The sequence below is a fragment of the Saccopteryx leptura genome, chromosome 1 (genome assembly GCF_036850995.1).
Source record: "Saccopteryx leptura isolate mSacLep1 chromosome 1, mSacLep1_pri_phased_curated, whole genome shotgun sequence".
Lineage (NCBI taxonomy): Eukaryota > Metazoa > Chordata > Mammalia > Chiroptera > Emballonuridae > Saccopteryx > Saccopteryx leptura.
Genome location: NC_089503.1, coordinates 107,219,591 through 107,245,530, shown reverse-complemented (window position 1 = coordinate 107,245,530; position 25,940 = coordinate 107,219,591). Strand labels below are relative to the sequence as shown.

The window sequence follows — 25,940 nt, the reverse complement described above, 5'->3', positions numbered from 1 at the left end:
GAGGGACCCTGCCTTCAGTTAGTAAACAAACAAAAAATCCCACAGTATCCGCCAAATGCAATAAAAAGAAGCTCAATATAACTGGAGATGCCTGTGTATGGATAATCTCTATTTAAAAGAAGTTTTGTTGCTTTTTTATTTTCTCTTTCGAACTGCTGTTGACATTCAAAACTGCATTAGTTTCAGGTACACAGCATACTGTTTAGATGCCTAACTGATTTTTGATAAAGGTAAAGAATAAATTCAGTGAAGATCCTGGAGCAATTGGGTGTCCACAGGCAAAACAAACAAAAAACGGCCTCAACCTTACCTCTTATATAAAAATTACATCAAATTAGATGAATATGCAGACTTTACTCATGAAATGTAAAACTATTAATATAAAATTATTAGGAAAAATGGGAGAGAATCTTTAGGATCTAGGAATAAAAAAGAATTCTAAGACTTAGACCATCCGTAAAAGGAAACAAAAATGATCAGTTAGAGCTCATCAAAATTTAAAATTTTTGCTTCACAAAGCCAGTATGATGGAAAAAGCTCCATTCTGGGGATGTGAACACATTCTAAGTTGACTGTGGCAATAGCTGGACCCCTGTGTGGTTACCCAATTGAGACTGCTAAATTCTATTTCAGTGAATTATGCCTCAACAAAGCTGTTATTTTTTTAAATGACTATGTGAAGAGGATGAAAAGAAGCTAGACTAGAAGAAGATATTTGCAAACCACGTATCTAACAAAAGACTAGCATCAAAAATATACTGCTCATAAAAAATTAAGGGATATTTCAAAATGAATATGAAGTGATAAATATTCCCTAATTTTTGTGAGCAGTATACATAAATATAAAATTCTCAAAACTCAACAGTAACCGAAAAATCAAGTTAAAAATGAGTAAAACATAAGAACAAACATCTCATTGAGGAAGAAATACAGATGTCTAAAAAGCTCTCAAAAAGATGTTCAACACCACTACCTATAGGGAGATGCAAATTAAAACCATACTGAGCCCTGATCGGTTGGCTCAGTGGCAGAGCGTCGGCCCAGCATGTGGAAATCTCAGGTTCAATTCCCAGTCAGGGCACACAGGAGAAGTGCCCATCTGCTTCTTACCCTTCCCCCTCTCCTTTCTCTCTCTCTCTTTCTTCCCCTCCCACAGCCAAGGCTCCACTGGAGCAAAGTTGGCCCGGGTGCTGAGGTCCCTCAGGCACTAGAATGGCTTTGGTTGCAATGGAGCAAAGCCCCAGATGGGCAGAGCATCACCCCCTAGTGGGCATACCTAGTGGATCCCAGTGGAGTGCACGTGGGAGTCTGACTGCCTCCCTGCTTCTCACTACAGAAAAATACAAACAAACAAACAAAAAAACCCCACACACTGAGAGGTCACTACACACCTATCAGAAAGGCTAAAATTAAAGATGGTGACAATATCACTTTTGTAATATTGGATGTGGAGCAACTGGATCACTCATACACTGCAGGTGGGAGTGTACAATGATATAGCCACTGGAAAACAGTACAAAAGTACACATTCAATTTTCTATTTCCATCATTCCATCTGCATTTATGAATTGGAAATTTACTCCAAGAAAGAGCTTGTCCATTCACACCTTTTTTTTTTTAAATTACTTCTTTATAACAGTTTGGCTTTATGAGTATTTTATTCTATGGTTTATCCAAAACTATCATCATTCACTTTGCTGCTCACATTGCCCCAGCTTTGGCCTGTGAGCTTCACCAAGTTGGTTCTGTGCACTTTCGACATGTTCAGCAATTTCAAACACTTCCTTATTTTCTGGCATCATAAGATGTTCCAGGTTCATCTTCTATTTTGCCTGCCCTAAGCATGAAATCAATTACTTCACCAACACACCCAGGTTTCTTTTATTGGAGAAAGGTGTTAGAAACCAAGATCGGGGTGCTAGATGTGCTTGTTGCTCCTGGAGTGTCACTGCTTCTAGGCTCTCTCAGCAGACAAAGCTAGGAAACAAATGTATGAACACACACCGGGGTGGGCAAAAGTAGGTTTACAGTGGTGAGCACATGAAACAGAGTTTACTTTTCTATTATTTATGAATTATTGTATTATTTATTATAAACTGTAAACTTTCTTTTGCCTACTCCTATATATATACATATATATATGTATACACACACCTATATCTATTTGTCTACCTAGTCATCATCCATCCATCCATTTCTTAAAAACCATGACTTCATATTGATACCTCTGAGTAGACATCACAGGGTTTATATCAGCCTTCCTCTTCATTCATAATTTCTTTCTCCAACTTTGAGAAACCTGATTCTTATTACCCACTGTATATTTACTTATTTGTTTGGTCCTCTACTATATGCAAAGGGATTTCAGAATCACTAACCTATAGCCCTGTGTAAAACAAATTTACTGACTACATAATTAGCGTACAGCATTTGGGTACTTTTGTTGTTGGTCTTGATCCTCACAACACAATCAAAACACTGTGTTCTTGTGTTTAGTCTGGTCGTTTCCTTTCTTGCCCACCCTCTTTGCTGTGGTTGTGTTATTCATTTGCAATACAGTCAGGTTCATTTGCTGCTGTTTGTATTCAAGTTTGACTTCCCCAGATTCTGGCTGATTTTAATTCTTTATTTTTTTAAAAATAACTATGGTTCTAAAAGTTGAAACTATTTACAAAAAGGGACTTCAGGGTCATATAGCCAAAGGTGGGGATAAAAAAAGAGATAAAAATTTAAAATAAACAAAACAAATACTGTCTGAAAAAAATGTAATAGAAAGAGCAATGCACATAATAAGCCAGGCGTCCTCAACTCTAATCCCAACCACTTGACACTGTAAAGACTCTTAAACTCTAAAACTAATAACTCATCTCTAAAATGGCATTAAAATTGTGCATCCTTGGCCCTGGCAGGTTGGCTCAGTGGTAGAGCATCAGCCTCGTGTGCGGAAGTCCCGGGTTTGATTCCTGGCCAGGGCACACAGGAGAAGCACCCATCTGCTTCTCCTCCACTCCCCCTCTCCTTCCTCTCTGTCTCTCTCTTCCCCTCCCGCAGCCAAGGCTCCATTGGAGCAAAGATGGCCCGGGCACTGAGGATGGTTCCATGGCCTCTGCCTCAGGCGCTAGAGTGGCTCTGGTCGCAACAGAGCAACACCCTGGATGGGCAGAGCATCGCCCCCTGGTGGGCGTGCCGGGTGGATCCCGGTCGGGCACATGCGGGAGTCTGTCTGACTGCCTCCCCGTTTCCAGCTTCAGAAAAATACAAAAACAAACAAACAAACAAAAATTGTGCATCCTTGTCATTTGCCAGGACTGTATGGTGACCCACGGCTAGAATAACTACAAAAAGTTCTGTGTTCGGGTTAAGAACTAGTAACTGATATACTTCAAGAATCTTCTTAAACATCTGAATTTATAAAACAAAACAAAACCTCCTAAAGGCTCAATAAAGCTATCAGATTACTGGCCAATCAACTTTCTGCTTCTTCACTTAGGTCCACACTCCAACCATCATCATAAAGAGAGCTGGAGTATCTCACACAAAAATGATACCAGTTTCTGCCACTGGAGCATGGCATCAAGGAGATGAGGCGTAGGATGGACCCCATCACAAACCATTCCAGAGGCTCCTCATACCTCCCTTTCCAAATCCCAGATCACCAAGTCTTCCTCCCAACCCCTCTCATTAAAGCAAACATTATTAAGCGTCCACTATGAGCTAGTCACTGTCATAGGAGAGGAGGAAATGGCAGTGAGCAATACCGACACGGTCTCTGGGCTCGCGGAGCTCACATCTGCTTGTAAAGACTTACCACAAACAAGTGAAGCAGTCAAACCAATAAAAAATTAGAGGTTGTAATATGCACTATGGAAGACATAAAGAAGCAGCTGAGACAAAGCGAAGTGTGGGGAGAGAATGCTCATTAGATAGGGCGGTTGGAACACACAGTTTGAGGCGGCAGCTTGTACACTTAGATGGTGAGAAGCACATATGCAGACACGAGGGAGAAGGTTCCAGACAGGTAAAAGAGCACGTGTGAAATTCCTGTAACGGGAACCATCAGAGAGACCGGATGGGACATGGTGGACGGGAGGCAAGTGGCACAGGAGATGACCTTGAACAGACAGGCAGGGCCAGGAGGCCTGTGACCTTGAGAGATGCCCACCAAGGAAGCACGCTAGAAATGATGTGATCGTCTCTGCCTCTTCTTTCTTACACTGAAGGCTCCAATAAAAACTGTCACCCCCACCATTTCCAATACCGTGTGCTTCCCCTAAGCCAGCTTTGTCCCCAGCTCAAGACCCAGACAATGTCCTCACATCCGAATCACAGCCCGGTGAGTAACTCGCTGGCCCTACACAATTCATTCCCAGAACCTTGAACCTTCTCCCACTTCCACCCTTTGCAACCGCCCAGCCTAAATTAACAGCAAACTTTCCAAGGCACTTTGTTACTGATTCCTCTCGGGATAACAACCGTTGGTAACCTGGCCCCGTTGCTAGATAACATGCAATTTTTATAGCTGACTTACTGTTGCTGCTTCCTTTTCAATTATTATTTTGAAACACATATGAAATCCTTTGGATCCAGAAGAGGCTCAGGAAATTGTAAATTCAAGCCCTTGCTGAGCTGCAGCTGGCCCAGCCAGGCTCCGGGAGGGGTCCAGGCTGCACAAACAAATGCTGGTGCCCGTCCAAACACACTGCACGCTCCCAGCCCACCCCCGACCATCACACTCTCTAAAAGAACAGAACTACATCAGCAGTTACACAAGCAATGTGCTCCCACAGAGGCAAAGTGTAAAATCAGCGCCGTTAAGAGACTATTATCATTGCCTCCCTCAGAGATCTTCTCGTCTCCTCTCTGAAGACGTCTACAGAGTTAGAATTGCAGAATCTTTCCAAATGTAAAGGAATAATTACTACTTAAAAAAAACTTTATTGATTTTATTGGGGTGACACTGGTTAATACAATCACACAGGTATCAGGTGCACAATTCTACAACACATCGTCTGTACACCACATTGAGTGTTCACCCCCCAAGTCAAGTCTCCCTCCATCACCATCCATCCCCCCTCCACCCTCCTGCAATCCCCACACTCTCATCTATGTCTATAAGGTTTTTTTCTCTGCTTAATCCCTTCACTTGTTCACCGACCTCCCACCCCATCCCCTCTGACAGCACTCAATCTGTTCTCTGTATCTGTGAGTCTCTTCCTATTTTGTTCATTACTTTATTTTGTTCATTAGATTCCACATATAAGTAAAATCATATGGTACTTGTCTTTCTCTTACTGGCTTATTACATCATAATTATTACACAAATACAGAGAAACGATGGACCCTGGACAGACGGGGTGACCCTGACTATAGTGCAGTGCAGAGGTCAGTATCTTAATCTGTTTTGAGCCCAGAATGACATCTACATGCAGAATTTTAAAGTTAAATTAACATTACTTCTTAGGAACTCCTGAGTGAATCAGGGTAATTTACTTGACTTCCTTCTACCTGTTTCTCATCTGTAAATTGGGAACATATCAGAATTTATCTTGTGGAATTATTATAAGCATTAAATAAGTTGATCCGTGAAATAGTTATTAACAGTAGTTGGCACACTGTAAAAACTAATGAGTGTTATCTATTACTATTAATAACTGATCCAATAAATAAAAAGTATCTGGAAAACCTAAAATGCTCACTGTCAATTACTAGCAAAGATAGCCTGGGGCTTTGGGTAATAATAGCAGGTTTCAACATAACCCCCAAATGCACAGACTACTCCAGAGAGATACAATGTTTTCAGGTGCTTTTCAAAGGCAAGCTTTAAAGGAGTGAAGATAAAAACTTGACAGTGAACAGAAATGGCATAAAGGAGGGAAAGCAGGTTATGAAAAGAAAGTTACAAAATCCTCGTCTTTGCAGATGTGCCTGTTCCAGGGGTGAGATGAGTCTGCAGTGTCCAGCCCCCTGGGTTCAGTGGAGTGCGAGTGTGTGCGGAAAGGTTACCGCAGCTTTGGGTGGAGCCGGAGGTGAGGAAGAGTCAATGAGGGTTGACAGTGTAAAGAATAAAAACAAGGACAAGTCTAAGATGACTGAAGTAGGTGAGAAACTGTGATTATTCATGTCATAAACTGTCTAAGATGAACCAGTTTGGTGTCTCAATTCCAACCTGACCCCCCTTGAGCTTATTGAATCCCTCCTATCCAAAGAGATGGAGCCAGAGGAGAAGGCTAATACAGTGTCCTCCCGGTGACGGACACTGGGACTGTGGCTCACCCAACCCAACATCTGGTCTCGTGGTCGCCAAATTCCCTGTGGATCTCGGGCTGGGCAACAGCAATTCAGGTCAGGAGAATCTGGCTAGACTCCAGGAAGCTTGGCCTCATTTAAAAAACAAAAAAGGGTCTTGGTAGGACTCTACGTCTTGATTTTAAGCAAATACTAAGTCAAATAGCCCAAATTCCACACTGGTTTTGTTATTGTTGAAGGCCTATAATTTGGGGCCTTACGACTCTGAATTGGTGTCTCTCATACTCAGAAGATGCTGCCCACTTGGTTCTTAGAGTTTTGATTCACAGTGTGAAACACAACAAAGGGAACAATCAATTTTATCAAAAGGGCCAACCAGGGAGCTGTACTTGCACCCTGAGTGCATACTGCTTTATCCAGAGCTGCTGTGTGTGAATGTGTCCAGTCAGCAGAGGCAGGGTACTGTCAGCTTGTTGCTGAGGAAATCAAGTTCAAGGGAAGCAAAAACAGAACCAAGTAAACAGAAACTACAGGCCACAAAACATCATCCTTATTAGTTCACACAAGACCTTTTTGAAAATGTAGACTTCAAGTTTCAACTTTTTCTGGTTTACTCTAAAGTACATTTATCCTCAAAACGATAAGAGGCCTCACAAACAGGAATTTGGAAAAGGACCCAATATGAGAGTTTGGTTTATAGTCTAGTCTGCTTTATTTCACAAAGGGGTTAATGTGGCTCCCAAATATAGACACTATGGCCAGATAAATTAGAAGATAGCAAAAAGAGAGAGAAAGAGAGAGAGAGAGAGAGAGAGAGAGAGAGGAAGGAAGGAAGGAAGGAAGGAAGGGAGGGAGGGAGGGAGGGAGGGAGGGAGGGAGGGAGGGAGGGAGGGAGGAAGGAAGGAAGGAAGGAAGGAAGGAAGGAAGAAAGAAAGAAAGAAAGAAAGAAAGAAAGAAAGAAAGAAAGAAAGAAAGAAAGAAAGAAAGAAACAAGGAAAGAAAGAAAGAAAGAAGGAAAGAAGGAAAGAAAGAAGAAAGAAAGAAAAAGGGAAGAAGCTAAGATGAATGAAAAATAACGAGAGCAATTTAAAATCTTGTAACTATTTCTACCTTCACTTGTTTGGTCCAGTTCTAGCCCTTACTGAGGGGAAATGTGATTGGCTATTCAAGTCAGACTGTTCACAAGACAAAAACCCACTTGGGTCAATGGAAGCAAAGCTACTTCTGAGACGTAAAAATAAATGTTAGGGTCCAGATAATATATTATTCTGGTTATTACCTTTTAAAATAAGAGTCTCAAAGATCTAGTCTGAGAAGGAATTCCTTCCCACGGTGAGAGCATGGCCCACTTGGTTGAATACCTGTCCTCCAGGTAGAGACCAGGAGCATGGGCATAAGCTTTGATACCACTTGTGTGAATCTGAATGTCGGATAAAGTAATGGCTCATGGCTGTTTGTACATTATGTCTGAAGGATAGGAAAGGCCTCTTTAAAAAATGTAATTATTCACTATTAGAGCCTATTAACTTGTAAGGATCCTTTTTCCTTTTTTACTCCAGTCAGGGGTGGGCTGGTTGGTTGGTTGGTTGTTTTACAGACACACGTACATGTACTTGACTCAGTTTAACCTGAAGCTGCAAGCTCTAGCACGAGTGTGTAAATGAGATGTGCACATCTGTAGTAGGTCATATTATCTGTGTTCATGGACTTTACTGATCTGTTATGGTTCTTCAGTATAACAGAAGGCTCTTAAAGATTACAGTGATACCTCAGTTTTTGTCCATATCCGTCTAAAAACAATCGGCGAAATCCAAAACCAACAAAAACGAGGCAATTATTTCTATATGAATCAGTGTAAATCCAATTACTGTACGCAGTAATCACTTACATGTAATTGTAGTATTAGCACTCGCAATCAACAAAAAAAGCACAAAAATACTAGAAAGCCATGGGATTGTTTGGCTAGACGCGTGGGGTGATGTTCACACAACAAAAAACGACGCCACACTGAGCAGGAGAACGCGTGGGTAGCCCTTTGTTTTTGCAAAATTAGCAGTGAGGTCACGTGGGCACGCCAACGAAATCCAAGACAAATTTTTCAGGGGAAAATTGATGAAAACTGAAACCGAAGATAACTGAAGTCAACGAAAATCAAAATATTACTGTACTTCTCAGTTTTCAATATAAAATAAAAATTGATTAAAAGTTAAAAATAATAAAATAAAATTTAGTTAAAAGTTGTAAATGAGTGGTTGAGATGGCACTGAGAGCAATATATATATATGTGTGTGTGTGTATATATATGTATATATATTATGTGTGCATATATATATGATCATGATAATGAATATGGTTTTGTTTATTAATGATAAAGAGAAATAATTACATCTTACAATAAAATATCTGGCTGATCTGGTAGTGCTGGAATGTAAAAAAAGACGGCAAAAGCCAAAATTTAAAGGAAAATTTTATTTGCCTTAGTTTATAAAGCCTGCAAATGTAAGAGTCTGAAAAAAAGAAATTTGCTTAAAATTTTAACAAATTTGGTTCAATTTTCATTTAAGAAAGAGCACTCATGAATTTTATACTGCCAAATATTGTATTAATGCAAAATTAGAATGTTGCTTTCTTTCCATTAAAATGACAAATTAGTCTTGGAGTGTTCAGTCTGCTCTTAACAAGAGAGAGTAAACACTATCTTCTATCTTCTGTGTAATTTGTCCAGTAACAGAGATTTGGCTTCTCACCAGAATAATTTTGTGCTTTGTGCTGACTTGGTATGTCCTTGATTTTTAGAAAACAAAGAACAAAGTGCTGAAAGAGCTAAGGTTCCTTACAATCATGTTATTTTGACATTTATTTTTAGATACTGGACGACTGTTCTGGTAAACAGCTAGGAAAGCAAAGCGGTTCATTGTTAGTGGGCAGTTAGGCTTCTGCTTGGAAAAAAAGCATCATCTGCTCTCTTTTTGGTAGTTCTTTTTGATGTTACTTTTTTAAGACCCTAAATTTAGGAAAAAAAATTATTGTCTAAATAATTTTAAGCATCACATCACCACATTACAAAACGTACTATGTGGCGACAAGGCCACCAACTGACTTCTTTGTCCTGACACCCATGCCTCAGCCCCTCGTGCAGGAGGGATGCTGACAGTGACGAGGCATGCTCCGTGGTTCCTAATTGGTCAACAATACGGCAAGGGCCGCCCTGAACACTGGAAGGGTGGCCCAGTCACGAAAAGAAGCTAGCATTCTTTTGCACAAGCATGGCGTTTCTAGTGTTATTAGCTGTGACATAATAAGACCTATATGTTTGATCTCTGCCTCTGGCTTCTGACACAGAGCTACTAAAACTCTTGTAATTTCCTGAGTGAGGGTTATAGCATCTTGCACATAGCACCTAAATCCCTTGGAATTTTCTGGGTCATAAGAACAGCCCCTCTTTTTTTTCCCAGTCTGGAGACTTTTGGTGGGCTCCTTGGATAGCTTTCAAATGAGGACTACTCACCAAAAATACCAAGCCATGATTTGAAACTTGGGATTTTCATCCCCACCCGCCATCTTCCTGAGAGGGAAGAGGGGCGGAAGATTGAGCTAATAATTGACCATGCCTATATGATGAAGCTTCCATTAGAACCATTAAACTACAGGTTTCAGAGATCTTCTAGACTGGTGAACATACGCACACCCCAGGGTGGCTCACCCCACTTTTATGGGGACAGCAGCTCCTGTACTCTGGACCCTTCCAGATCTCACCCCGTGTACATGCTCATGAACCTGTACCCCTGACCACACCCTTTATATAAACTTATTAGTGTAAGTATATGTCTACCTGAGTTTTGTGAGCTATTCTAGCAAGTTATTGAACCTGTGGGGTTGAGAAATGTAGAAACCCTCCCCGTTGTAGGCAAATCAGAAGTGTGCACACCCTGGGGACCCATTATTGGTGACTGGCATCTGAAGTGGGGGATAGTCTTATGGAACTGATTCCTTAAACCTATGGAGTCTGATATTAACTCTGGGTTGTTAATGTCAGAATAGAATTAAATTAAAGAACACTCAGTTGGTGTCTAGAGTTGGAAGATTGGTTAGTATAGAGAAAAAAAAAGCCACACATTTGGTGTCAGAAGTGTTGTGGAATAGAAATAGTTGTCCTTCATTAGCATATTAGTATAAATGCTGTTATTAGTATGCTATTAGTATAATTATGATATTAGTGACAGTTATTAGTAAAGAGTATTTGCTAGTATGTTAGTTGTTACCGTTACTAGTGTAACTATGTTTCAGGGGTTGTCCACTTTACTGGGTGCATGGGAAGGCCCTGGACATTTTGATGCCTTTGTGGTCTATCATTTACTCCTCCCCTGAGGAGAAACAACAATGATAAAATGTTTTTGTATTATTATCATGTAGCAGGAGAGGTTTACTTTCTCCCATTGTTTCAGTACCGGTCCAGGTCCCTGCTGGCTGTCATCCACCAGTGGCTACTGATTTCTTCTCATGCTTGCCCATCGGCTTTGCTAGAAGCTGCAGCCAGAAACTGGGGCTCTGTGAGGGACCGTTTCAGAGGAAGCAACTACACCAGGTCTTCTGAATTACTTCTACAGCAAGACTGGATGGCTGACCTTCCCACCCACACTGACAGTACTCAGGCAGCGGTCAGACTGGACCAGGGGACCGAGCCGGCTCCGTTTAGTCCAGGAGCAGAACATGTCATAGAGCGGACAGCCACCGCAAGGTTTAACAGGGCAAGAACAAATTGTGGAAAGCAATCCATTGTGTTTATTATTATTTTTAAATATATTGCTGGTAATGTTTTCTAAAATATTATTTTTTTTGGAAAGGCATCTAAAAAAAATCCCTTTTTCTTTCTTGTTAATGTATTTCTAACCCTCAGTTTGGTAAACCATGCTATTGCAGACCGAAATGACCCACTCGTTAAGTGGCAGCTGGTTCTCATTACTCAGAATTTCAAAATTTCTGCTCAGATTCCTTATTCTGCATGCCAGAGAGTTATCTGAATAGATTTACTAAATAATCTGTCCTTTTTTTTTTTCCAGAGATGTAATTAAAGAAACTGACTACGAAACATAGGCCATTTCAGGAGTGTCATATTTGAGTTATATGAGTTACATCTCATTTTATAAAGCATGACAGGCCCACTAGTCAGCGACAAAGGCTGAGCAGCATATGTGGACCAAATGTCTACGAAACCAGCCTAGGAAATGGGTATGTACCTATTCGCGACTCGCAGGTTCCACGCCTACAGCCAGAAGGAGATTCCCTTCCTGGTAGTCTCAAAATGTTAGCGATCTGGGGGTCCTGGAGGAGAGAAGGAGCTACATGCAGTTTCAGGCACTGAGTGTGAACCTGGATGGAGATGAATTTCTTCATTTTGTTTCTCTTGTTTTGGAATAAATAAGCATATGAGACTGATTAAACCAAACATTCTGGGAAGTAATCTTTAGAACAGCAAAGGTCTTTGAGATGGAATCCTAGATTCTTCACAAACTCTGCAGCCCAGAGCTCAGTGTTCAGCTTCTGCAGTCATTCAGCCTCTCCTGGGTGTAGATTTCCAGGCTGCCCAGAATGTGGTGCATGGTATGTGTTGCTGCTCTGCAAATGATGCAGACGGAGAACACACCACGTAAGGGGACCAGCCCTGTTTTTGTGATCAAATATAATCTTCAGAGACTGTTTATGACCATACAAAGAACTCTTAAGAAAAACTATCCAAAGCTCAGAAGAAAAGCAAAAAGATAACTGGGTAATCTGTTATCATGCTGGGAGTTGTCTAACAAGCCCACCCAAGGTTCACTGGACTCTCCAGACTGCAGATGTGACACTGTTTGACTTACTTTTTACCACTGATAAGGGACCAGGCATTTTACAGACGTAAAATGACAGATGTTCATTTGTAAAAAATTTGTAAACCACAAATGCTTTTTGTCCAGCAGACAAGATAACGCCAACGGTTCTGCTTTTATTGCCACGTAGGAAATTAGTCAGTCGTGTGGAACTTAGCAATCTGATTGCAGTTCCTTCTTTATTGCAGCGTTGTCCTCTGTTGTTTTTGCTTTGCTGGCTGGAGACCCGCTAGTGTCTCCTGCCCTCCTCAGAACCTGCCTTGTCATCCCGCTGGTTCCCTCTCGGCTGAGGTAAAACCTGGCGCACGTGCACCATAATTTTATTAGAATTTTGCTATCTTTTATGCACTAAAAATATTTTTATATGAACAAAGGAACACAGCCTGGGCCAACACTTTATCAACTGAGCTGTCCAACCAGGGCAACAAGTTTTCTCAAAAGTGGAGAACGTACCATGGTAGATGGATGCTCTTTTGTTTTTTTTTTCTTTTATAAGTCTTTTGCCCAAAACACAATAAAAAAGGAAAAAATGCTAAACAATTATTAGAAGGTGGAAGCCAATGAGACATACTTAAAGAGTGGGGGAGAAAGGAAGGAGTCAAAGCATTCATTCTGAGCTAATATCTAATTTACATATTTAAATGTTACTTATTGGTTCATTTGTATGGTGATATTATCCATCTGTACTCAGAACGGCAAGACCAAAATCTTTATTACAAATGTTTACCACACATTCCCCAAGAATATACACTGTGTAAAAATATCCAAACAAACCTCCACAGTGGAAGCCATCCGGACTTCTAAAACTGTGAGTTGGACAATGGGATAAAGATGAATTCTTTGGTGAGAATGAAAGCCATTTCTGGCATCAACATAAGTTTCCTAAATAGGATCTTAATAGCTACCAACCCTCCCAAAAAACTGATTGCCAATTCCAAAAAGTAGCTTCCTTTTCAACTCCAGTAAGTATATTTCCAGATTTAGGAATAGCCATTCCAAATCTTCCCACCCTTCTAGTCATAAATAGGTCATGGAGACTCAGTTGTTTGATGGCAACCATCAACAGCAAACACTCAACAGGATCGTCAGAGGTCAAAGGAAAATCAGAACCAAGAATGTGGTTCATGTTTATATCACTAGAGACTTGATGGCTCAAAGACAAATCTCATCAGTCAGATGGAGAGCAGCTGAGGTGAGCAACAACAATTTTAGCTCTACTTGGAAAGAATTCTTGGCTCTGGAGATGAGTCAGTGGTGCCCCAGTGGGGGGAGATGGGTGGGCAGAAATGGCAGAAAAGAAAAAAAGATATATTTTTTTAAAAAAAGAAAGAAAAGAATGCTGGGTTGCTATTTGAAGTATGTTCGCAGTTCTATGGGCTTATTGCACGTGCTATCTGCCCTCCTGGCCCTAGAATCTAAGGAGACAAAAGTTGAATGGACAGCAAATCAAGCCCCCATACACTGAATTGATACAATCACTTTGTAAAACTGTCAAGTTTCAACTAAAGCAGAACACATGCATACTGTATGACCCAGCAATTCCACTTCTAGGTGTGGGGAAGTGTGTGTGTGTGTGTGTGTGTGTGTGTGTGTGTGTGTGTGCAAGCGCACGCGTGTATCAAACACACACATGCACACGCACACATATTCCCCTAAAATGTGCACCTGTATTCATTAAAAGACATATACGAGAATGTTCACAGCAACACTGGTCATATAGGCCAAATGGAGACTACCAAATGCACATCAATAGTATTCACGTGATGGAATCCTCTACAGCAAAAAAAATGACCTTCAACCACAGGCAACATTATAGATGAATTTTTTCAACGAAATGCTGAGGGGAAAACATACAGGTACAAAAGCGTGTATATTGAATTATTTGATTTATATGAAGTATCAAAAAAGCAAATGTAATCTATTCATTTAAAATTTAGTGTAGAAGATAGAAGCACAGAAGAGCCCCTGGGAGGTGGGTCTTGTTTCTTGATCTGGGTGTTAGTTACATGGATGTGTTCAGTTTGTGAGGATGATCAACTATGCACTTATACTCAATGACTCTTTAAAGTTGGATGGATAAAAAAGTGAAATTCCCTATCCAGTCAGTCAACTGGAATAGGGTGTTCAGATCAGGATGCAGGATGACCCAGGAGAGGGCTGGTGGTCTCTCCCCCTCTCTACTGTTCCCAGAGGCTGGAGCAAAGCACTCCACAATCTCCCAATGTGAGAGGCCCCCTTCTCCCTAAATCTAGATTTACATATGCAGTATGCTAAGTGTTGGTATTTTAAAGGCTGCAAGCCTGATAGTGACAGAGAAGGAGCCAGGACAGAAGACAGAGTTGAGGTGGCAGAGGGAACACTCAACCCAGCCATTCTTGTCGACGCCTGAGCAAATATAAATATTTTAGCTCTGCCACCTGAGTTTGGATTTCTCTCCACTCCCTGGTCTGCTCCATGGCCTCCACCTTCCCCACTTTCCTCTTCCTCTGTTTGTTTTCAAGCGGAGCCTTTGCTGAGACTGAAGCCTGCCATCTTACTGAGTCACCCTGCCCTTCCTCCAGTGGTCCTGTGAGCCCCCAAAGGGCTGATCCCAAAGGCTGCGTGCGGTCCCCGCCCCTAGTGACCCAAGGCTGAGATTTCTTTACATAGAGAAGCAGCAGGGTCAGTGTGTGAAGACTGTTCATTCTGATGGCAATGTGACAAGATTTTCCCTCCTCATCTTGGCTTTAATAAATCCTTCTCTTATAACCTGAGATAAAGTATGTCTGCGGTTTCTATATTTCCCATGGCAAGTGTACAAAACTGCTCTGCAACTTACAAAGCAATCACATCTGTCACACTCGTGAGATACATTTTTCCATTTGAATCTAATGAAATGATATTATAACTAAAATATCCAGTATGGCCCACCAGTAATGATCTGCTAGTAGAATAAAGCAAAACAATGATCAAGATCTTTATAATGAGCAAATAACAATAAAACCATTATCACAATGGACCCTGTATTGTGCTACTTGTGTGTTAAACAACAATCATGATGATGGTAAGCAGTTTTATAAATTCTTACTACTGCTTTAGGAGCTCAGTTTCTACCCTGTGAGGTAGAAACGGCTACTATACCCATTTCACAGATGAGAAAGTATGAGGAGGCCGAGAGATTGAGTGATCTGCGTAGTCTCAGAGCTGATTAGTCATGGAGTTAGGGAGGTGCCTCACTGCCTCTCCAAATGAGGCTGGACCTTCCTAGCTTACTATCAACATGAGCGTGATTCCCTTAAGTGCATTTTAGCTGAGGACTGTAAGCTGGAAGGATGGAAAGAGTATAGAGGGGACAACAGTGACATCAACAAGCCAACGGGGCAGAGGAAAATTCATCAGGGGTGTTTCTGAAAGCAGGTAAGACAGAGGCACGCAACTAGGGGGTCACTAAGTCAGGACAACGGTCCAGGCAGTGACCACCAAAGTCTGACTAAACTAGAACAGCAAACCGGCCCTGCGGTGAGGCAGGGCAGGGTTCAGAGCAAACGGAAGTGCCCAGCACACAGCAACAGGGGAAGGACAGCATATCACGGATGCCAGAGAAAAGCCAGGGAGAGTGGTGATGAGCAGGGACAAAGATGAGAGAGGCAGCTCGGAATCACAGACCCAAGCCAGGACAGACGGCTGAGCCAGGACAGACAGCTGAGCCAGGACAGACAGCTGAGTCAGGACAGACAGCTGAGTCAGGACAGACAGCTGAGTCAGGACAGACGGCTGAGTCAGGACAGACGGCTGAGTCAGGACAGATGGTTGAGTCAGGACAGATGGCTGGCTCTAAGAGCTCAGCCTTTCCTATCGTGTATACGTGGGTCACCTCGATACCTTGCTCACTTCCCACCCCTTGGTTTGGGCAGATGCCTCCCCTGTCTTTGTACTGTCACTGTCATCGTCATCTCAGGTGTGGGATCCAGGATTTAGAAGGTGAACTCCATTAATCCTTACATTCTAGAAAGGACTCTCTTAATCCTCCTGTTGTGTAAGAGGAAGGGAAATAATCCCATCTCTTTCTAGCTAACATATAATCTGTGCTTTTAATTCTACTGTTGTCACTAAGATCAGCCTTTCAACCTCCTGCAGGTCTACTTCTCCTTGTCCACCAGTCTCTGTCTCTCTGCCTCCAAGGTGCATAGATCCCTCCTACCTCCCAGCAATCTGCCTTTGACCTCCTCATCCTCCACACCCGTCTTTCCCCAACAGGGTAGGAGAGGGAAGAGCACTCATCCTAAATCAGATCTGGGTTCAAGCGCTGGCCACATGAATTGTAACCTGTGTGGCTTTGGCGAAATCACTTATCCTTCCTGCTGTTGAATATTCTCCTTTAGAAACAGGGGAGATGAAAACAGCAAAGGTGGAGCGTGTGCGCACCCCAAACCCTGGGCAAGGCAGAGGTTGTCAGGGCTCACTGAGTGTTTTCCAGGCTCCCTGAGCTTCTAGCCCCCCGGCACTCAGGTTGGGGCCAGCGGCCTGTGCATGGATGAGCCGTGTTTCCAGTTGCTCTGGCCGCCCCCTTCCTTCCTTTCTTCCATGGCACTCCGGAGACAAAATGCTCCAGGTGGTGAAGGCGGGAGACACGGAGAGCTGCCTGACACCTCAGACGTGACTGAGGGGAAAACACCATCCCTCGGTGAGAGGACGGAGATTGGGTGAGGACTGGTGGTGGGGGCCCAGGATCATCCTCCCTCCCATCCACCACGGGGGCCTAGCACAGCCAGAGCTGGAGCGAGCCACGCACCAGCCCCTGCTCCTCTTCAATTCTGTGACCCAACAGTGTGACCGTGGGCATCTCATACCACCTCTCTGGACTCCCATACTTTCTGTTCTAAAAGGATTCTTTAATATAGTTCTGGATGTTGAACTCTGTTCAAAACATAAAGGTCTTTCTTTCAGTGGACTCTGGTGTAGACCCCACGTTGAAAACTGTGGAGATGCTCTCACTGAGAGGCAGGGAAAGGGCAGGGCCTTAAGTAGCGCCGCGCTGCCCTCGGCCCTTGAGAACTGAAGCCAACAGAATCCCCTCTACTTCGTTATGCTAAACAATTCTGAAAACAGATGCTCTTTTCCGTCCCTATCTTAAACGATTCTGAGACCACGCACGCACGGATACACAAACCGCGTGTTGCAGACATTCCTTTCCCTGGTGGGTGCGGTTACGACTCTGGTAAACAGCTCAGCTATAAGACTAACAGCTTGCTTATTGTGATCCACTTCAAGGCACTCGCCTTGCTGAGCCCACTGGTCCAGAGCATGATGTCATGAGCTCTTCCCAATCCCAGCCATTTCCTCTGTTCCAAGACCTGCCGTGGCATCACCCCCTCCAGGCCCAACAGCCATGGAAAGGCCCTTCCTTGTGGCCCCCACTGAGCGACACTGCCGAGCTCACGCCCCTGCAGTACCTCTGACCAACCTACTTTTCCTCGCTCAGCAGGTGTTTCCGGGAGGCTCTGAGCAGTGGACAGTCGGACCACCTCTGCAGAGGCACTGGTTGTTAACCACCACCACGCTGGGTGAGCTCTAAAATCACCAGCTTAAATGTTCTGCTTTGAGTGTGGCGGCCTGGCTTCCGAAACAGCTTCTCTTTATCTGATCATGTAAGACCAGACATTCGGGGAAGGTGTTGGGCATAAGAGCCAGTTCTTCCTTCCCTGCCTTATCTTGGCATCCAGCCCTGAAGAGTGAGAATTTGCATTCCCCAGAACCTTCCTTGCAGCTGCAGACTCTTTGCCCTCCCAGGGCTCAGAGCTGTCTGAATCCACAAAGCCCTGTGAGCATAAGCTTGCCAAGTCAGAGAAGGGCAGCAGGGGGCTGAGATGCAGCATCTAAAAGGACATCAGGTCAGCCAAAAAACAGAACCAGGAGTTGGGCTCCCTGAAGAGCCCGAAGGAAACAGGAATTGCAACCACGACTGACCTTGCTGGACAGTCAGTGAGGAAGCCCTGACTCTGTGAAGTCTGCAATCACAGCCTTACCTCAGCCTGAAGACACCTCATCCCTTCTCAAAGCAGACTCCGGAGGAGCAGCATCAGCCTTCCCTGGGAACCTGTCAACAGTGAACTTTCTGGGCTCCACTCAAAACCCAGTGAATCAGAAACTCAACAGGGGATGCCCAGTGGTCTGTTTGAACGGGCCCTCCAGGGGATTCTAATGCACGTTCAAGTTCAAGAACCACTACTATCCTAGAAAACACACTCCTAATTATTCTATTTTACAGCAAGGAAACAAAACAGAGGTCCAGAGAGGCCGAGTCACTTGTCCCAGACCACACAGCTCACTGGTGCCAGGGCCTGGCCGAGAACCCAGGTCTTCTGTGTCCTGTTCTAAGTTCACTACACAGCCTACTCAATGGCCACCAAACAGCCTTGGTGTGGCGTAGTCACCAGAAAAGTTCTACAAGCAAGAGGCTTAAGGCAGCAATCTGGTCTGACGGGAGGTGTCCAGGGGGTGATCTTGAACACCCTCATATGTGGGGAGTACACTGATTTCTCTCACACTGGAGGCTTATCAGAAGGCCCAGGTGGAGGACTGCAGTTTCTAAAGAAACTCAGTGGATGAGCTCGTCTCTGGTCAGTTCACCACCGGAAACCATGACTTTGTCTGAAGTACCTAACTGCAGGTCATCCTTCATGTCTGTGCGGGTGCTCTGCACTTTATCACGTGTCTCTATGCTCTGAAGCCTCATGAACGCTCCTGTGGAAGGCCGGCCCAGAAAGCTCCCCGTCAGACCAGCACGTCCTTGACATGAGCCTTCACCAGGTGCCGTCCGTCTCCTCCGGCTCTGCGGCAGCTCGCTGGCCCAGGCAAGTCAGCTCCCCATACTCCACTGAGCTCCCCCCAAAGCCCCTCTCTCCTCACATCTCCCTACAGGGGTGCCTGCACCTCATCTTCTGGGGAAACAGGGCCTCCAAGCAGGGAGGCAAGACGGGGGTGCGCGGGCGCCATGAATCAGGGCTGCCCTGGTCCTGGAAGTCTGGGTCTGGGTCAGGGTCAGGGTCAGGGTCTGGGTCAGGGTCAGGGTCTGGGTCAGGGTCAGGGTCTGGGTCAGGGTCAGGGTCAGGGTCAGGGTCTGGGTCAGGGTCAGGGTCAGGGTCAGGGTCTGGGTCTGGGTCAGGGTCAGGGTCAGGGTCAGGGTCAGGGTCAGGGTCTGGGTCAGGGTCAGGGTCTGGGTCAGGGTCAGAGTCTGGGTCAGGGTCAGGGTCAGGGTCAGGGTCAGGGTCAGGGTCTGGGTCTGGGTCAGGGTCAGGGTCAGGGTCAGGGTCGGGTCCAGCCTGGAGGTCTGGCCAAGAGCAGGCCAGTCAGGCTTGTGCCTCTTTCTTTTCTTTTTTTTTTTTTTTTATAGGGACAGAGAGAGAGTCAGAGAGAGGGATAGATAAGCAGACAGAAAGGAACAGAGAGAGATGAGAAACATCAATCATCAGTTTTTTGTTGTGACACTTTAGTTGTTCATTGATTACTTTTTCATATGTGCCTTGACCGTAGGCCCTCAGCAGACTGAGTAACCCCTTGCTCAAGTCAGAGACCTTGGGTCCAAGCTGGTGAGCTTTTGCTCAAACCCAATGAGCCCACGCTCAAGCTGGCGACCTCGGGGTCTCGAACCTGGGTCCTCTGCATCCCAGTCTGACACTCTATCCACTGCGCCACTGTCTGGTCAGACTTGTGCCTCTTTCTTTCTCCTTGGAGGCCTTCCACAGCCTTGCTGCTGCCACTCCGGAGGAGGAAGGTTAAGAGCCATTTTCGGACTGTCAGCACTGTTCTTTGATGAGAGCAAACCCACAGCCAATCAAACAGTAGCACTGTAGATTGTCCTGATGTATCCAATTCTTGGGCACTTCCATTTTTGAGACTTTCCAAGGCCTTCGTGCACTATAGATACCTGAGTGCTAGCTCAGGGTGATTTCTAGAGGGCTCCTGGTTCTCTTCAAGCTGATTCTCCTTAATGTCTCCCTGGCCACACCAAGCTGCCTTTTAACTCCTCCGCAGCAGGCTCCCCTTGGACTCTGTGCTTGACCCCTTGGCCCATCTGTTCTTGTGTCACACTTCTGCCTGGGCTGTGCGTGTGTGGTTCCCGCTCCTTCTATTCTCTGTGAGTCCTGCAGACCGTCCTATCCCTCCCTCTGTCCTCTGTTGCTTCGTGATGCTAATTCCATTTCTGATATTTACTGGCTTGCGTTGCTTTCTACTTTTAATATTGATCTGTTTCCGTATCACCGTTCCTATGAGGGCGCGCCATCCCTCGTGCTCACACGCCACCTCAGCATCCGGCGTGCAGGCGCTCGGGACACATCTGCCGACTGGGCAAAAGCACCAAGACCGCAATGCCTCATATTTTCTAAAGAAAAGAACCAGTATGTTTAACAAAGATGGGCTCAAGATCCTAGTGTGTCCATGAAATGCTCAGGTGGCCATGAAATGAGTCCTGGACATCCTGCCTGCCCCAGGGCAGCCCTGAAACCCTCATCCTCCCCGAGAAGGAGGCCCCTGTCTCTGTGTGCTGCTGGGCTCCCTGGGGCTGGAGGAAGTGGTTCCACTGGGCATGTTTACCGAAATAATACACTGCAGCTGAAAATCCACAGGCTAAAGAAGGAGAGAGGGCGGGGAGGAGCAGAGGCCTGCGCTGAGGATGAAAAGCACCCTGGAGGAGGGCCTGGGAGGGAGCCAGCTTGCTGCAGGCGCTGTCTGCTGGGGGTGAGCCGCTCACGCCTCAGGCCCTGGGCGGGAGGGAGACCCCTTTGTGAGAGTCAGCCGCAGACTGAAGGGGACAATTCTGCCCCTTTCCCTCCATAAGACTTTACACTCACAGCCTTCTGTCCACCGGCCCTCCCAAACCCTCAGCACACCTTCTGCTAACGGGCATTTGGAGCGCATTTGGAGCGATCATCGATCGGTCCATCCCTGGGGCCTTCCTGCCCAGGCCATTTGCTCTTTATGCCCCAACACAGGCTCTTCCAAAAAACCTCTTGTCCTCTCAGGTTGGGAAAGGCCACCTACCCTGGAGAGGGAAGGCCTATTAGAACAGAGAGAGAAAGAAATGATTTCTAGAATCAACTGGCTAACTGGGAACATCAGGTATGCCTGAATAAGTCATGGAACGACTCCATTATGATCATCTCATTTATAAAGTATCTCATTACAAATATGTGTGTGAGTATATACATCGACATATACACATATATGTAAATGTGATTATACACACACACATATGTGTTTGCATAGGAAAACTGATGTTCCCAAAATAAGAAATATTCATATTAGCTCACTGCAATAAGAGTATAATGGTTATTATATTATTTATACTTGTGTGGAGTTTCCAAATGTTATATTGTACAGACATAACTTACACAATCAGAAAATCATCTTTTGGCCCACCAAGTGCACCGGTAGACACGAGAGCCAGGGGGATGGTGCTCTGAAGTATCTGAAGAATCAGCGGCACCATGTGAATGAACATCTGGGATTCAGGCAGCCAGGACAGGCAGAGCCCGCTTGTGAGCAGTGGCAGAATCTCCCAGTTTCCCTCCAAAGGAAAGGAAGAGACCCTGGCAGTGCTCAGATCCATATCAAGCCATAGAGCAAGAGGGTTGAAAATAAATGTGTGTGTGTGTGTGTGTGTGTGTGATATGAATTAGACAGTGTATGTAGCTTTTCAAATATACTTAATTTGGCTATAAAAAAAGAAAGAAACCATACCTTTTGTGATTGCATGGATGGACCTGGAGAGCATTGTGCTAAGTGAAATAAGTCAGTCAGAGAAAGACAAGTACTATATGAGCTCATTTATATATGGAACCTAATGAAGAAAATGAAATAACAAAATAGAAATAGACTCACAGACACAGAGAACAGACTGACAGCTGTCAGAGGGGAGGAGGGTTGGGTGAAAGGTAAAGGAATTAAGCAAATAAAACAAAAACAAAAACAAAACAGACAACTCACAGACACACACAACAGTGTGGTGATTACCAGAAGGAAAGAGAGGTGAGGGAGGTAGAAGAAGTTAAAGGGGGATAAATGGTGATGGAAGGAGACTTGACTTGGGTGGTGAACACACAGATGATGTATTACAGAATTGTATACCTGAAACGTGTATAATTTTGTTAACCAATGTCATCCCAATAAATTCAAAAATATAGAAACAAAATTTTAAAAAGAAATGTTTATACCACCTTGAAAAATATTTTTATTATAGTATGAATAGAAAAAGAAAGACAATTTAAAAAAATAATACTTACTAAATACCCAAATTTTCTAAATACATAATAATCAAGGGTGTGTTCGTAAGCAAAAGTTCAATTCTGGAATACCAAGCAAAAGTCATAGAATAGAAGCCTCCTTCCTTCTACCCCGATACTCTTAACAATGTCCTTCACCACCACCCCAGGGTTAGAAGATCTGAATCCTTCCCTATAAAATAGGATTATACACTGTTTATGCCTGTGGTCGGCAAACCATGGATTACGAGCCACATGCAGCTCTTTGGCCCCTTGAGTGTGGCTCTTCCACAAAATACCACGTGCGGGTGTCGGTCCATCAGGCGACCGGAGACGTGGCGCAGGCAGGCCGCGGATAGGCAGGGCGGTGGAGGCGCACGCGATTCATGCATGAGTTGAGGGAGCCAGGCAGTCAGCAGTCCCACGTGCAGTGGTTAGTGCTAGTCCTGTCTGCAAGTTGCGCGCGGGTGACAAAAGTACCCACTCGAAGCATAATGTTACCTGTATTTTCCCAACCAGCTGCAAATCCTACAGGTATTTTTGTCATCAATTTAAGAATTGTAATTATTTTGTGTTGGTGGCTTTATTATTATAAAGTGAAACATTTTTTTAGGTGCCCTGTGTGACATGGCTACAAAGAAGAAGCAAAGAAAAACAGAAAATGAAAACTGTGAATTTAAAGTTGAATGGACCAAGACTTTTGTGTTTATTCAAAACAAATGGCTTTCCGACCTGTCTTATTTGTCAGGAAAAATCGACGCATAACAAGAAATCAAATTTGGAGAGATACTTTACAATTAAACACGTGTCATTTAGTACTAAATATCCTGTTGGTGATGCAAGGAAGAAAGCAGTTGAGGAACTTCAGAAGAGTCAAGAAAAATCAAGTTCTGTATGTAAGTACGGGATGCAATCTTCCAACAATGTTAATATCGCAAGTTGTGTGGTTCGTCAAGAGATTGCTAAGAAAGAAAACCTTATACAGACAGCAAATACATAAAAAGTTGTTTCATAAATGCATCTGAAGGGTATTTCGGGATTTTAAGAACAAAGCAGATATTCTAAAAAAAATTAGAGTTACCATTGTCTGCTAAAACAGTGAAAGATAGAACAGTCAAAATGTCTTCAAATATAACCAACGAGCAAGTCGAAGATCTTAAATTGGTTTCAGCTTTATCAATAGCAGGTGGTGAGTCTTGTGACATAAATGATACAGCGCAAGTTTCACTTTTTGTATGATTTATTTCATCTACAGGTCTTAAAGAAGAACTTTTAGGATTATTGCCACTCAAAGGTCAAACATGTGGAGAGGATATAGCAAATGCTGTAATTCAGTACATTGAAAAACATCATATTCCACTCAATAAAATTGTCTCAATTTCGACAGGGCGAAAAGTATGACTGGCGTAAGAAACGGGTTTGTTGCTATTTTGAAAGAAAAAATTAATCACGAGATACTTACCATTGCATCATTCATCAAGAAGTGCTTTGTGTGCAGACATTTCCAGAAGAAATTTGCAAAGTTATGGAATTGGTGATTAAGATTATCAATTCCACTATAGCTAAAACTCTTAATGTTCGCCAATTTAAAGAATTTTTAGTTGAAATGGAGAGTGAGTATGCAGATCTTATGCTGCATAACAAGGTATGTTGGTTATCAAGAGGAAACATTTTGAAACATTTCACTTCCTTATTAACAGAAATTAAAGCATTTCTCCTTGAAAAAGGTGTTCACTATCCAGAACTAACGAACGATCAGTGGGTCCAAAAATTTTATTTCATGGTAGAGTTTCGTCTCATCTAAATCAGCTTCATAAACCACAGGGGAAAGGAAACACAATTTTTCCGATGTTAGAAGTTACTTCATTCTTAAACAAATTATCTCTTTTTGCTCAAGATTTTGAAAGAGAAACTTTGATTCACTTTCCAAGCCTGTTGAAATATCACCTAGAAAATAATTCTGATATTGACATTTGCTATTTCAAAACAACACTTTTAGGCCCTGGCCAGTTGGCTCAGTGGTAGAGCGTCGGCCTGGTGTGCAGGAGTCCCGGGTTCAATTCCTGGCCAGGGCACACAGGAGAAGCACCCATTTGCTTTTTCACCCCTCCCCCTCTCCTTCCTCTCTGTCTCTCTCTTCCCCTCCTGCAGCCAAGGCTCCATTGGAGCAAAGTTGGCCCGGGCGCTGAGGATGGCTCCGTGGCCTCTGCCTCAGGCGCTGAATGGCTCTGGTTGCAACAGAGCAATGACCCAGATGGGCAGAGTATTGCCCCTTGGTGGGCATGCCAGGTGGATCCCAGTCAGGCGTATGCGGGAGTCTGACTGCCTCCCCGTTTCTAGCTTTGGAAAAATACAAAAACAAAAACAAACAAACAAACAAACAACACTTTTAAATATGAGGAAAGCTTTTCTCAACAGGTTTCAGGAATTCAGAAACAGCAACGTGAACCATTAGCCTTTGTAAAAAAAAACAAACCCTCTTAATGCTACTGTAACAGAATTAAATTTTTCTCCCTTTAATATTGACATTGGCAACTTTGAAATGCAATTGCTGGATTTAAAAAACAAAAAAATTATGGAGCTCGAAATTTGAACGTCTTTGTGCTGATATAGAAATATTGGAGGAAAAAAAATGTGAACTTAGTTCACAGCACAAGTGGTCTGCTTTGAAAGACCTGGAAAAGGAAGATATGTTGACTTTTAACACCTGGAATAGTATTCCTGACTCATATAATCAGCTAAAAAAACTAGCGTTTGCTGTTCTTTCCTTATTCAGGTCTACATATTCATGCAAACAATCATTTTCAAGCATGAACCTTATCAAGAGTAAACTGAGAAGTTGTCTTATTGATGAGAACCTGGAATCGTGCCTAAAGTTAAAAACAACATACAAATCTGACTTACCCAAACTTTCCAAGGAGATGAAAGGCCATTGTTCACATTAGTGTTTGTCAGTCATTGTCATGATTTAATTTTATGGATACCTTACAATTTAATTTTATCAATAGTAAGTATGATAGCAAGTTTTATTCAATGTACCTATAATTTAACTAAGACTTAAAAACTTTAAATAAAGTTTATTAAGTTAATTGTAGGGAGCGTCGTGGAGTGAAAGGAGATGTTGTGTCAAGGATTGAGAAAGATATGTTGAGATGGTTTGGACATATAGAGAATGAATGAAAGGAGGTAGACAAAACAAGTATACAAGACGAGTGTGGATGGGAGCATTGGAAGGGGTCAACCTCAGCGAATATACCTCAATCAGATTGAGGACATTTTTAGCAAAGGCCAGCTTAGGAGTACCCTAATTAAGTTAATAACAATGTACCTACCCATAAAGTTTAAGTTTAAAAAATCTGGCTCTCAAAAGAAATTCCAATCGTTGTACTGTTGGTATTTGGCTCTGTTGACTAATGAGTTTGCCGACCACTGTTCTAGAGCTGCATCCAGACTGAGCCGGACAGGGTGGTGTGATAGATTAGTGATGTTTGCCCAGACACCAGGAACTAGAAGCAGTAGTGAAGTGTGCCATATACTGACCACATCTCTTCTCATTCAAAACTCAACTGTAAACCATGCAGACAGT

The 25,940-nt window shown here is 43.5% G+C and overlaps 1 protein-coding gene and 1 non-coding gene across 2 annotated transcripts in view; one reads left to right on the top strand and one right to left on the bottom strand.

Moving 5' to 3' along the window:
- The window catches only part of ADAMTS12 (ADAM metallopeptidase with thrombospondin type 1 motif 12), a 232,126-nt gene that overhangs the window by 110,639 nt on the left and 95,547 nt on the right, over window positions 1–25,940 (bottom strand). The gene's annotated exons all lie outside the window — the stretch shown is intronic.
- TRNAT-CGU (transfer RNA threonine (anticodon CGU)) lies at window positions 2,900–2,975 on the top strand. Its single transcript has one exon. It is a non-coding gene; the product is annotated as a tRNA-Thr (tRNA).